The sequence below is a fragment of the Tupaia chinensis genome, unplaced genomic scaffold (assembly GCF_000334495.1).
Source record: "Tupaia chinensis unplaced genomic scaffold, TupChi_1.0 Scaffold000182_1, whole genome shotgun sequence".
NCBI classification, from domain to species: Eukaryota; Metazoa; Chordata; class Mammalia; order Scandentia; family Tupaiidae; genus Tupaia; species Tupaia belangeri.
This window is the reverse complement of record NW_006159657.1, coordinates 5,932,289-5,946,712: the sequence shown is the minus strand read 5'-3', so window position 1 is coordinate 5,946,712 and position 14,424 is coordinate 5,932,289. Positions and strand designations below refer to the sequence as shown.

Genomic DNA, 14,424 nt, shown 5'->3' with positions numbered 1-14,424 from the left:
CTGATGAAGTTCCGTCCTGGGGAGCCTGGCGGCCCGGCGGCCGGGGATCCCCGCCGCCGGGGCGACTGTTTCCCCGTCGCGAGATGCCATTGTGACCCGGGGAGGGGGCCGGGGGCTAACGGGCCCTATCTCAGGAGGTCCGGCCGCTAGGGCGTCCGGCCGGGTGCTCGCAGCCAGGGCCTCGGCGCGTCACGGAGCCAGGGCCGGGGCCGAGCGTCTCTCGAGTCCCCCCCGCGGGCCGAGAGAGGCAGGGCCGGGGTCTTTCGCGGCCGCGAGGGTCCCGGATCCCAGTGCCAGGACCGCGGGGTTGGCCTTAGGCCCTGCGGAGGCTCTTGGCTCAGGCCGGCCTTTTCGGGTCAGGAGCAAACAGTTTGCAGCCCAGAAGCTCCTGGAAAGAAGCCTCAGTCGTTTCCGAGGCACCTGCAAGCCTGTAGGTTTTCTGTAAGTCTCCAAGTTAGGAAACTGTTGTTAAAGCAGTGGTTTTCCAACTTCAGCGTGCGTAGGCATCACCTGGGGCCCTGGGTGAAAATCCAGATTTTCAGCCCTGGGGTGGGAACCTCTGGGGGGCGGGACCCGGACCTGCGTATTTAACAAGTTCCCCACGTGATTCGGATGCTGTAGCTTGCGGACGCCAGGCAAGAAGCTGAGGGATCCAGCGAGGGGTGGGGATTCTGTGCGTTATGAATTTAGTTTCAGGATCTCCGCAGCTCGATAGCGTCCTCGTTCCCCCTTTCTGCCGGCGAGGGGAGACCCTCGTGTAAACTTGAAATTCACGGCCAGCAGTGCCTTCCTGGGGTTTCCCTTTAGGGAAGCAGCAGCGTGATGTACCTGGTTGACTGCTCCGGCAGGCGAAATGGTTCAGGTTGTCCTGGGTTTAGGGCCTGAGAATGAGAACTGGCTTCTTCATGGGCTGCTACCTTCAGTGCTGACATTCTGTCCTCCCTCAAAGCTCTTCTGTTCCAGCTTGGGTGTCTGCTTGTCCAGCTTGAGTGTCTGTTTTCTGTACGTGTGGAATTCAGAAAGAATGCTAGGGGTTTTTGTTCTTTAAATTTTTTTGCCATATGGCAAATGAGCTTGTTGGACAGACAGAAAATGAAAAATCACCCGCCAGGAAGGATGACCACCCACCATCCATTCTCCAGGCGCCTCTCAGGATTTGGGGCACACATATATATGCACCTGTCCTGTTTGGGCCCAGGATTTGAACTGTGGAATAGGCCATATGGGATCCAGTATCTTAAACACTATGCAGTTGTTGGTCCAACAAGGCTAGTGTTCTAAGGCTGAAACACTGACTTTGAATTTTGAACCAGCAGAAATAACTATTCCTTTTTAAGTACAGCAGCTGCTGTGGCTTTATTCTGTCACTGGAGAGGTGAAGGCAGGAATTGTAGAATTTGAGCCAGATATCTTCATGAGTGGTATTTCCTACTCCTTGATCATTTAAGATAAAGCAGACGGAAGACAAACTATCAGCAGCAAATATTACATGTTTCTTTGGGTGAGAATAAAGTTTTTCCAGATTTATGTTTAGCAGTGTCCACATTTTGGTACTAGGAGTTTCAGTCCAGGTCAGTGACTCTTAACTGTGGGCAATTTTGACCCCAGGGGACATTTGGCAACTCTGGAGATACCTTTGATGGTCACCAAGTAAGCAGGGAGATACTGCTGTTCTTAGTAGGTGTCATTTAGGAATGCTGCTCAACACCCTGCAACTCAAAAGGAGCCACCAAGCCAGAGAATCATCCGCTCGGAATGCCAGCACTGAGGCCAAAAAACCCTGCTGTAGATCATAGATCACGTGTGTAACATGCATGTAGTTGAATACAGATTGACGCTAAAAAATGTCCCTGAGTTGTTTCCAAATTCATAAACTGGGGTGGCTTTATGTCATTTCAGCCAGAAGCCTGAAGAAGTGGGGTGACCTTTCCTCTAAGAATAGCTCTTCATAAGCAAATCTGTACAACAGAGTGGATTGGAATCTTATTTAAGTATGCTTTTTCTGGCATTTGATTAGTAGATGACAGTGGTTGCTCCCTAAATGTTGATGGATGATAACAAGATCTTAAGCTTTCCAAATAATGAAAAGATCTTAAGCTTTCCAAATGAAGTTCTGAAGTGGTATTGAAACTTACTGCTTAGGGCTGGAACATTCACAAAAACTTCAGCGATCTTTCAGGAATTCAGAATGTGTGGGCTGGAAGACTTTGTGTTAGGCCAATGTGAAAATTCTGAATGTAAATTTCTCAGAACTGGACTGTGTCTTTATGTTTCTTGAAGAAATAGAGGGCCTTACATGTAATGAATAATTAAGCTTTGCTGTAATGTGAATGTTGATTACTGTTCTGAAAAATAGTGTGAATCAAAGTAAAACACTGAATTATGCCCATTATTCCATTTTTTTCCTATGAGTAGACTATCCTGGTTTAAATTCTACATTGCTAATATAAATTTGAGAGTTATTTGGATGGTTCTGAATGATCCTATTTAAACTGATCCATGCATAATTTATACTGGCTGCAGAAACCATGTTATCTGATACTCACCCTCTAAAATTTCAAGTGATATTTCTCACTCGGAACTGTAGTATGTATGCGATCATCATTTTGTGTAGTCACTGTAGTACATTTCCTTTGGTCCAGATATGATTCTGTACCTTGCTTTTTCTCTGGTAAGATGTAAACGTACAGACCTACAGTGACAGTCTTGATAGGCTTTTCTTTCACGACAGTATCAGTTTTCTTGCTTCTGAAATTAGTGATGTCTCAAGAAACCAGATAAGTTTATTGACAGGGCAAGGAATTCAAACTGGGAACGGAGGAGTAGGGGCTTGGGCCCCCCATACTGTGCGTCCAGCTCATGAATGACAGGCTCTGTGGCACAGCCTCTCGGTGTCACATTAGCAGTCAAGTTTTTTGAAAAGTCAGGGAAAATAATTACTCTGAGGTAGAGTTCTTGATAAGTTGGCCGACACATACACTAAACATCAGTTACTTTACACTTGTGGAACAGCTTAGGCCTTGTCCTGTTCCTTGAAAAATTTCATTCTTCCCGGATATTCGGCTTGGACAAGGTGTAATACAGTTTGTCTGGTGTTTACTTTAATCCCATCCTTGAGCAAACTGAGAGCAGTTTTTCCAGCCTCAGCCCTACTGACATTTTGGGCCAAATAATTTGCTGTGGTGGGGGCTGTCCTGTGCGTTGTAGCATGTTTAGCAGCGTCACTGGGCTCCACCCACTAGGTGCTGGGGCACCCCCTACCCCCAGTTATGACAACTAAAAATGTCCCCAGAGGGGGTTAGTTGTCCCACAGGCATGGGGGGAATTGTCACTGATTGAGAGTCCCATTACCCAATTTGGTATTCACTAGCCACATTTGGCAATGTAAATTTAGATTAATTAGAATTACAATAAATATCCTTGCAAATTCACAGTCACACTAGCAATGTCAAGTGCCACATGCCTTGTGGCTGCCATACCAGGCAGCACAGACAGGGAACATTGCTGTCACTAAAGAAAGTTCTGTCGGGTGGCCCTGCAGAGCTGGGCAATCTAATTTACTTGTTGTATATAATTCTTGTCTCCGGAAGGCAGCTTTGACCTTGTTTCTCACCTAAATAATTACAGCTCAGCCCATTTTTAGTTCTTCTCATCCCAAGCTGTTTTTTCCCTTCCACTTGAGCCTGATTTGGGGGAATTATCACCTTACTGTTATGGTAAAGGTTTGTAAGGAGCAGTAGGAGGGGCTTAAACTCTGCATTCTTGATCATTACCTACCCATAGGGACTAGAAAAGCAGAAGAGAACCCCTGCTAGGCAGACTGGAGATGACCTGTTTCTGTGTGCGCCTTTGTGGAGTCCTTTCTTCTGCGGGAGGACTTCTGTGAGGAGGTGAGAGGTGTAATTTTAGCCTTTATTTAGAGCTGCTCTCTACATCATCGTAAAGTCAGGGTTTTGCATACAGGTGCATGGCAGCTATGGCGGTAAATGATTATCTAATGCTGGGTGTCAGTTAGCTATGGTAGGTTCCTGTCCTAAAAATGTCTGGCCTTGGTGATACTGATTTATTCAAGATTGCAGAGGTAGGAAGTAGCAGAACTGGGTCTGCAATCCTGTGTTTGTTCCACCATAACTAGGATTATGAGTTACAATTGCATTTAGGTGGTGCTTCAGCTTTTTGTCCTCTGCTTCTTAGTCAAAGGCCTCCCGTGGCCAAAACCCAATGCCCACTGCTGAAAGAGACACAGGCGAATGAGACGTGATCCCCAAGAGGTTACGTTCTAGTAAGGTGCATACATTTTTAGACAAATCCTTGTATAGCGAGGTGAAAAGTAGCACAGGAATTAAGAAACAAGTGAGAAGTGCATGGAGTGAGTGTCCAGGAAAGATTTTCTGGAAGAGATTCTGTAGGTGGAATATTTAGTTCAGCATTATGCTTTTCCACAGTTTGTTTTCATTGTAAATGTAGGTTTTCTTCTTAATGCTGTTGTGCCTCGAGTTATTGCTGGTAGAATATAAAATCAAGACACGGGAAAGCCATTTGAATTGGTTTTTTTAAATTTTTTTAACTATAGAGTGCATGCCCTTGCAGGGTTGGCAGGGAGAAGGTGAGAAATCACCTCCCCGGAGAGATGGCCATGCCACAATTCTCCATTCTCTTGAGATTTTTGGGCACGCATGCACACCCAGTATGATTCTTAAGGTCCAGTACTCAAATAGTGCTGTCATTCGTGTGGAACCCAGAACCTTAATCTTCACACCACCTACTGGCCCCAGCCATATGATCTTTCGAGGTTAAATCAGATTAAAAAAACAACAAAAAGAGCCAGTGTCTCTAGTCACCTTGAAAATTTCCAAAAACTTTTTCCAAATTATCTAGCTGAATTCAGATCCACTCTCTTCAAGCAATACTCAAAGCTATAAAGTTATTTAGAATTTGTCATTGTTGTTTAATTCTATTGCAACAGTGTTTTGTTTTGGTTTTGGTTTGCTGTTAATGTTAACTATTTAGCTTTTTTTTTTTTTTTGGAAAGGTTTTTGCTATAGGGCACGTCCCCTCACCAGAAAGACAGAGAGACAGAAAGCGAGAAATCACCCCCCCAGGGGGCATGGCCACACTGCAATCCCTTCTCCTCCGTTCTCTTCTCGGGATCTTGGGCACGCACACACACGTGCCCAGTGCGTTTAAGCCACCGGGTCCGGGACTTGAACCGCGATCCAGCGACATAGCCATTACGCCAACTGCTGGTCCCAGTATTTAGCTATGTTTAGGTTAGATAGTCCTTGAGATTACCCTTGGGCCCTATCCACTTTTTATTAGGTCGCCAGGGAAGTCAGGACATTTTTTTTAATGTAAAAATGTGTCATGATTTTCCTGACAACCCAATATTTCTGTGGGAAATACATTCTGAGTTTCAAATGACCAAAGAAGGAGTAAACTTTTCTTATAACCTTTTTCCTATGGCAGAAAAGCAGAAATAGCAGAATAAAGCCTTGATGGACATTTAGCTCCAGGGAGCTTTTCAGCAGCCTGGAGAGACTCCTTACTGGAAGGACAGTGTGCCAGCTGGAACCATGGGGAGTTGCCGTTTCTGTGAGTTAGAAACAGTGGGGTACGGGCAGTTCCACCTTCAGGTCTGAAGATACATGCAGGCTTGAATAAGTCACTATGCAGTATATTCCGGATGGGAAATCACATTTTGTATGCTGTGACCATGATTAGGCAATGAATATAGATTAATCAAAAAAATGTTTCAGGAAATAAAAAGCTCATGGAAATACGTGTAAAGGGAAAACTAAGTAGGAATTTCAAAAAGTTATTGTACCAAAATAAATTCATACTTCAATTGTTAAAAAAAAAAAAAGATATGCACAGGCTTAGGAATTGATGGTTGCCCTTCCTAGGAATTGGTTCTATTATTTTTAAGCTAGGCTGCCAGCATTAATCCCACATAATGCCATGTTGTGGAAATAATGACATTGGTAAGGATTTTAGAAATGTTCATTTTTCTGATTAGATTGCCTGCTAACAAGTCATAGAAAATTAATTCTGTGAAGTCATTATTGTACAATATATTATTATTATTATATACATATATAATAAACTGGGTCATCAGGAAAGTCATGATGCATTTTTGAATAGAAAAAGATGGCATGACTTTCTCGACAACGTAATATGTTATTATATGTAGTCACTAGCAATTTTCTTTTTGTTCCAGAGTAAGTATGTGATTCCATTAAGCTAGTAAAGTTGTTAGAAATACTACTTGCCTGGTAGTTGAGGAGGCTGACCCTGCATTTCCGAGCTCCAGATCTGGGGGCTTGAGAGACATGTTAACAGATGCGTATACCCAAAATCCCAAAAGGAAGGAGAAATGAAGGAGAGGGGATCATGGCATGACCTTGCCCCATGGGGGGTGCTTTCTCACTCCCCCTTTCTCTGTCTCAGTGAGCTCACACACCTGCTGGCAAAATTTCAAAAGAGAGAGAGAGCGCGAGCTTGCCTGTTATGTAATATTCTTCCATTTGTGCATTATTCGGAAGCATTTATTCATGAGATAATGTCTAAGTAAATTGACTCTACAGAAGAAGTGGCCTCTAGAAGTTTTTTTTTAGTGGAGACCAGGCTCCCTAGCCTTTCCGACACATGTCACATCTGAACTACTGTTCAGATGCCCTTCTTCCCCCCATGTGCTCCTGTCCGCGACTGAGGTTTGCCTGCTATTAATTTTGCTACCTCCTGATCTCTACCAGATGTTTGCCTGTCTGTCGTATGTTTTGTCCTTTTCTCTCCCAGTTGTTCCGTCCTGCCTCTGTGGGGGAATTTGTAGGGTTAAACACTAATAGTTCCATCTCATACCATCCTTGCATGTCTTTCTTCAGCTGGAAGATTATGGTGCTTAATGAACCAGTCATTACAGCGTGCTTCGCGTTCTCACACATGCACTCAAGCACAGAGTTCCTGAGGGTTAAACATGAGGTTTTCTAAGAGTATCCAGTTCTTCGAAGACAGAGGAGTCAAAAATGCCTGATTCTTGATTAATACTCTGTGGTTGAATTCAGGCACAAGGGCTTACAGTTCTAGAAACAGACTCCGGCTAGGTAAGCCAGGTTTGCACGTCAACGTGTCAGCTTGGAGAGTTCCCGTCCCTTTCTGTCTTCGTTGTTCCTGGCCAGCAGCTTGCTCTGTGTGGCTTCTCAGAGACGCACGGTAGACTTGTGCTAGACAGCAGGCGCTGTTTGTGTCCATTTGGGAGAAAGCTATATGATTTTGGAGCATTGAAGGCTGAAGGGTTATCATTTTGGGGGAATAACCTCGATTCAAAGCTGTGGAGGGGCCAGTAGGTGGCATAGTGGTTACGGCACTGGACCACAAAATGGCCGACAGTGGTTCAGGTCCTGGAACCAGTGACTTGAAACTCATGCCAGGCGTGTCTGTGCATGTACCCAAAATCCTGAGAGGAGAATGGAGAAGGGATTGCAGCGTGGCCATCCTCCCTGGGGGGTGATTTCTCACTTTCTGTCTCTGTCTCCAGTGAGCACACGAACGCTATAGCAAAAATCTGTCTCAAAAAAAAAAGCAAGCATGCAAGCTGTGGAAGGCACAGAGAGTTGGCATGCTGTAGTCACAGTAGCGTGGAGCTTTTATCTCATCCCTCTGACCAGTTGGGGAAAGGTAGCAGTTTTTTACCTACCTGGTGCCTCTGGAGTCAAACCAGCATTTGCTAACACTAAGGGTTTCTGTCCGATGTGAGCAGCTGGTTGTTGTTTACAGTTTCTTCTGCCAGCAGCCCTAGGACCTCCCCAATGTGAATATTCCTCCCTGAAGCATAGTTTATGGAAGCTGTAGTACTAGATATTTGTATCATTGATGAATGCTATGATTAATATATTTTTAAATTACATTTTAGACTTGTTTTCTTTTTTTAAAAAGGTTGCTTCTCTTTTGAGGTTTAACTTGGTATTTCCCAACCAGCAGTTATTCACATACCTGTCATCTTTGTGTTTTTTCACATCATGGAGCCATCTGTACTATTGTTTGGTTAATATTTTCTTTTAAATTGAATTTGTATCAATTCTTTTTTTTTTTTTTAGTATTTTCGCTACAGGACACATGCACTCACCAAAGAGAGACAGAGACAGAGAGGGAACGTGAGAAATCATCTCCCAGGAGGCTTGGCTGTGCCATAGTCCCTTCTCCGTTTGGGGCATACATGCACATGAGCCCGGCATGATTTTCACACTACCAGATCTAGAGCTGTGGAGGAGGCTATGTGGGTCCAGTGCCTTAACCTCTACACCTCCTGCTGGCCCAATCATCCCTGTTTTTTTTTTTTTTTATTGAGAAACAATTGATGCTATTTTATACGGTGACTGACCATTGTATGTAGTTGCATAACTACTAGCATGATCAAGATAGGGAGCATTTCTGGGAACCAGCAGTTAGCGTAATGGCTATGTCGCTGGACTCCCACGTAGTCGACCGCGGTTCGTGTCCCGGACCGGGTGGCTTAAAACTCACGCCGGGCGCGTGTGCGTGCGTGCCCAAGATCCCGAGAGGACAATGGAGGAGAAGGGATTGCGGCGTGACCATCCCCCCTGGGGGGTGATTTCTCGCTTTCTGTCTCTATGTCTCTCTCTGTCTGTCTGGCGAGCGCAGGCGCCCTACAGTGAAAATCTCTCCAAAAAAAAAAAAAGATAGGGAGCATTTCTCACTCTAAAAATTTCTTTTAGTCCTTTAGCAGCAGATTCCTGTACTGTTTCTTAGCCCTCTCCACTCACCCATCCTGTGTATATGTGTTTTATTTCTTTACATTTTTTCGATTTGTGCTAATAGTAATGTCTGTGAATTCAGGGATTTGAGGGTTTTTTTTTTTCCCTCATTTGTGTAAAAGTAAGTCTTTTGATAAGTCACACTTTGGCAAACTTGATTTGATTAAAGGAAGTGTATACAGGAGCGTATATAAGCATGCTTGAAAGCTGAGAAAAATATAAGTGTGACCACAGTGCAATAATTCCCGAGTCATAGGCACTGAAAGCTCCTTTTGTTATTTGTCTACTGCAGTTTCCACTTTTCAAAGGTTATTGTGAACAACTAACAGTAAATAGTCATTAATTAAGATGATGTTTTTTTTTCAAACTGCAGGTCACATCTCATATGTGGCGTATCTAATCAGTGTACAGGTCATGACCAGCTGTTTTATTTAAATGAAATAGATAAAATAGAAGAAAGCAGGAAACATCTAAATAATAACGGTAGGCATAGTACCAGTGTTACAACAACCTTATACTGAGTTGTTGTAATTCTTTAAGAAGGCAAATAAATTATCTCTTTCCATAGTCTATGCAGCCTTATTCCAAATAAATTTATTATTTCCTACTAGTATTTTGAAAAATTGAGACTCCCTCGCCTCCTTTTCTGCCGTACCTTGCATTTAACTCTTGACTTTCCCTTCCCCAACATTAAAATTGTGAGAATTTTAAGTTATCTTTAACATTAACGTAATATGTCTTCTGATGGTGTCAGGGTACTTTTAATACCTTATACCACTTAAAGATGATGAAAATATCTAGTGTAAATATGATTTTTGAAAAAATGTTCATAAAGGAATGAAAATGAGGCTTATTTCTCAAAATGAGCTGCTTTTAAAATTCTGTTCTGGGGACCAGCAGTTGGTGAAATGGCTATGTCGCTGAACTTTCATGTAGTCGACCGCAGTTCAAGTCCTGGACCCGGCGGTTTAAACTCACGCTGGGTGCATGTGCGTGTGTGCCCAAGATTCTGAGAGGAAAATGGAGAAGGGATTGCGGTGTGGCCATCTCCACTGGGAAGTGATTTCTTGCTTTCTGTCTCTGTCTTTCTGGCGAGCGCCCTATAGCAAAAACCTCTCTCCTTCAAAAAAAAAAAAAAATCTGTTCTATAAAAATTAGCATACAATTGAGTGGTTCTCCTTAGGAACCCTGAAATTGAATGAAGTAATCCATGCATCTGTATTAGTTATGATTGAAGCAAAAATAGTGAACCTATTTCGTTCCATAGCAGAATCAGTCATTGTGAAATAGGATTTAAAATTTGCAACCTGACAAGAGAGGCACAACTGTTTCTGAGTTCTCAGTGAGCGTGTATGAGTTTTATAATTAGAAAACGTGTGAATATGCACACTTCCTTTTATTGGCTCATTTTTTTTGAATGGCGTAATTGCTCCAAGTCTCTTTAAGGTTTAAGGACCCATACCGAGGCAGTCCTAGGAATCCAGCCCAGAAGTCTGTTGGTTGCAGCTCCCTTTCCTAGGAATCTTCAAATACCACATTCACATGTACGAGGACACTTCAAAAGGCTTGTGAAAAAATAGCATTAAAGTGGAAGTATATTTTGGTGCAGAAATTTCTTGAAATTCATGCACAGTTTTTTCGTAATATGCATTTTTCAGTATGGTTTTGAGGAACCCACCCTCGTGTTAGAGCCTGGGCTGGGAAAGGGAACAGATAATATAATAGAAAGGAACCAGGCTAAACACCGCCTGATCTCAGAAGGGGTAGTCGGGGGACCAGTAGTTAGCGTAATGGCTATGTCGCTGGACTCCCACGTGGTTGACCACGGTTCGAGTCCCGGACCCGGTGGCTTAAACTCACGCCGGGCATGCGTGCGTGCATGCGTGCCCAAGATCCCGAGAGGAGAGTAGAAGAAAAGGGATTGCGGTGTGGCCATCCCCCCTGGGGGCTGATTTCTCACTTTATATCTGTCTGTCTCTGTCTGTCTGGCGAGCGCACGCGCCCTATAGCAAAAACCTCTCCAAAAAAGGAGTAGTCGGAATCTATAGTATTTTCTGTGAATAAAGGACCCTTTTTTCGAAAATTGTTTCTAGCAGGCCCCAGACTTTTACTCAGGTCATTTTACTCAAGATTTAAATAAGGGAGGGACCAGTGGTTAGTGTAATGGCTATGTCGCTGAACTCTCATGTAGCTGACCGTGGTTCAAGTTCCGGACCTGGTGGCTTAAACTCACGCTGGAAGCGTGTGCGTGAGTGCTCAAGATCCCAAGAGGAGAATGGAGGAGAAGGGATTACGGTGTGGCCATCCTCCCTGGGGGGTGATTTCTCACTTTCTGTCTCTCTCTCTCTGTCTTTCTGGTGAGCACATGCGCCCTATAGCAAACCCCCCCCCCAAAAAAAAAAGATTTAAATAAGGGAAAATGTATTCAAATGTTATAGGTAGGAAAAGATGTCTGTTATTGCAGTACTTTGTGATCCTTGAGTAATCAGACTGATGTCATAGGTAAGGCCCACACTGCAGGTGCACTGCTTTCAAATTATATTGTCTTTTATTTTGCTACTGCAAAAATTTGCATGGGCTTCCCTAGTTGGAATAATGGCTGAGGATCTGCAGTAAACATGTCGAGGGCAGAGTTACTGTACCTCCTGGTTTTCCCCTTGGTTCATGATAGAAGTGCATACCAGTGTATGTGTAAGAAAGGGAGACCCCCTCCCTGCCCCTGGATCCAGTCACACCACAGTCCCCCTCCTCTCGCTGTCAGATCCTGGACACTTGTGCATGAGCCCAGTGTGTTTTAGGTCAGCTGGGCCAGGGGCCTCAACTATAGTCACTACATGGGATCCAGCCTCCCCTGAGTGGCGCATCACCACTGCACCATGGGGCCAGCCTCTGGTTTAATTATTAATGGTACTTCCTTTCACTCTTAAGAATGCCCCAGTTTGGATAATAAGTTTATAATCCTCTAGTTAGACTGTTGTAGAAAAGAAATAACTCCTTTAGGGAGAGTCACTTTTCTGGGTGAAAACATTAAGTGAGGATAATCTTTAAAATTAAATCTTAGCTCTAGTTGTGATTTTTGAGTATAGGCTTTTTCAGGGTGAGTTACTTCACTTACTTGATAAAATTGAGATGCAGTATTGCCTCGTGGTTAAGCAGAATAAGGCCTTTCTTTTAAATGCTGGCTTCACAGTTTACTGACTGCAATGTGGGGTTAGGTAGGAGTGTAAAGGATTTAATTAGTATAATGCCTGGAATATATAAGCAATCCAGGGAATGGTTTTGTTTGTTTGTATTTTTGAGAATTATTTTATTTAACTTCATTTTTTTTTACTTATTTAATTTGGCCAGAGAGGGACAGAGTGAGAAAGAGATAACGAGAGAGCAAGCCGCCAGGTCCGGGACTTGAAGGATGGTCGGCCATGTGGGAGTCTAGAGCCCTTAACCACTGTGCCACCTGCCAGTCCCCCCAGGGAGGTTAAGGGTTATAAATCTTATTGAAAACCAACTCTGTGCCAAACTCTACACTGAGTGCTAAGGGATACAGAAATGGATAATATGACATTCCTTCCAGGACCCTGACTTACTAGAACACTATTTTTTTCTCCTCTATATAATAAAGCAGTCTCCTTTCTGTATACTGAATAATAGATATCGTGGTCAGCCAGGGGCATGGTGGTGAAGGCGGCTGGATTCTACGTGGCTAGCTGCCCGGTTCGAGTACTAGACCTGACAGTTTGAGACACATGCGAGGCATGTGTGTGCGTGCCCAAAATCCCCAGAGGAGAATGGAGGAGAAGGGATTGAGGTGTGCCATCTGCCCCAGGGGTGGCACTTACTCGCCATCTTTCTTTCTCCATCTCTCTCTGTTTCTCTCTTTCCCCTGTCTCTCTCTCTCCCTCCCTGGGAAGCACTCACACCCTATAGCAAGTTTGAGGGAAAAAAAAGAGATCTACAACTTAATTCTTTATTTCTCTAGGTTTGTGCCTGGCTGTTCCCCTGAGTTGTTTATTAGTATTAATCGCATAGTTACTTTATGTGGCACTAGCAGGTAATAAAGATACAAAATAGGAAAAAAAGAAGTAGTGCTGCTCTCATTAGAAACTTAGATAGGCATGGTTTTTATCTTAAGGGATCAATTAATAAATGTACAGCTTTTCTTAGAGTGTTCCTTGGCTGAGCCTGATGTGATCCTACAGCTGGATCGCACTTTGTATTTCGGATTACCCAAGTAATGCAGCACGCATGAACGCCTGCAGCATTGGAGTCATCACATGTTTACTTTTAAAAAAATTAATTATTTAATTTTATTTATCATCATTATTTTTTTCAACAGAGAGAAAGAGATGGAAAGTGAGAAAGCAAGCCACCAGGTCTGGGACATGAACCATAGCTGGCCGTGTGGGCATCCAGTGCCTTCGCCACCACACCACCTGCTGGCCCCCATATATTTACTTTTGATTTACCCAAACTTAAATATAAATGCTACTCTCCCTACCCTCTCTCTCTCTCTGTTGCTGTCTTTGTCACACACACACACACACACACACACACACACACACACACACACACCCCTGCTTGCTCCCCAGAACAGAGCAAAGTGAGAACACTTTGAGTGCAGCCAGTCTGCTCAGAGCGTGCACTCTGGAATGAGTGGCTGAGATGGGGGATGAGTCTGCATTGCCTCCTACCTTTCATAGTGGAAGCATCTTGTCATTACATGCAACTCTAGTGTTCACAGACATGTACTATTTACATGCAGTGGCTTCTAAACTAAGTGATCTGTTTTGTCTGAACTAAAGAAAAAAACCTGTTCTAGTCCTACAGAAAAAGTTCACTATGTTGATACCCAGTTTGACATAACTTCCTGAAGGAGTTTTGGGGATTATATTGAAGCAGGCCAGTTTAAGGTTTAGCGGGGCTGAGGCCATTTTGAAATTAAGAACCATCTGACCAAGTGCTAAGTCATGGGGGCGGGGGGGGGGGTAGGTCTGTTTGAGGAAAGGTCAGGTGAGAAACCAGGAGTGGGTATTTGAAGAAATCAGGATAATTATTCAGCGGAAAGAGATGGACTGTAATTGTAGTGAGGAATAATTTGCACCTACTTGTATCCTGTCCCTATAAATACCAAAGACATGTTGAGCTTTTTGAGACAGGTTGATGATATTTGCTGTCTCCCTGTAACCACTCTTTTTCCCCAGCCTCTGCCTCACTTTCATTGACTTCAGGAAGCAACAGCTGGACTTAGTTGGCCAGTAACAATATGACATCTGAGAGTAGAAGTGATTTTAGGCCCTTGGGCTTTTTTTTTTAATATTTATTTTATTTTATTTATTCATTCATTCATTTTAATTTAACCAGAGAGAGAAACACACAGAGAGAGAGAGAGAGGGAAAGTGAGAAAGCAAGCCACCAGGTCTCGCTATCAGTCATGTGGGAATGCCCAGTGCCTTAACCACCACACCACCTGCTGGCCCCAGCCCTTGGTCTTAATAAGAAGTCAAAATTAATAGAATCCTTGAATCCTTGCCTTCAAGAAGCTTATAATGTAACTAGGGAGCATACCTATCTATACTTCAAAGAATATAAAGCAATTCATGGTGAAGGATGTAAGGATCATGAGGCTAATTAGCAGCTACTTACCAGAATGGCTTCC

At 43.6% G+C, this 14,424-nt stretch overlaps 1 protein-coding gene across 1 annotated transcript in view; it reads left to right on the top strand.

Moving 5' to 3' along the window:
* Window positions 1–14,424, top strand: part of PDXDC1 (pyridoxal dependent decarboxylase domain containing 1) — a 67,333-nt gene that overhangs the window by 961 nt on the left and 51,948 nt on the right. The window lies entirely within an intron of this gene.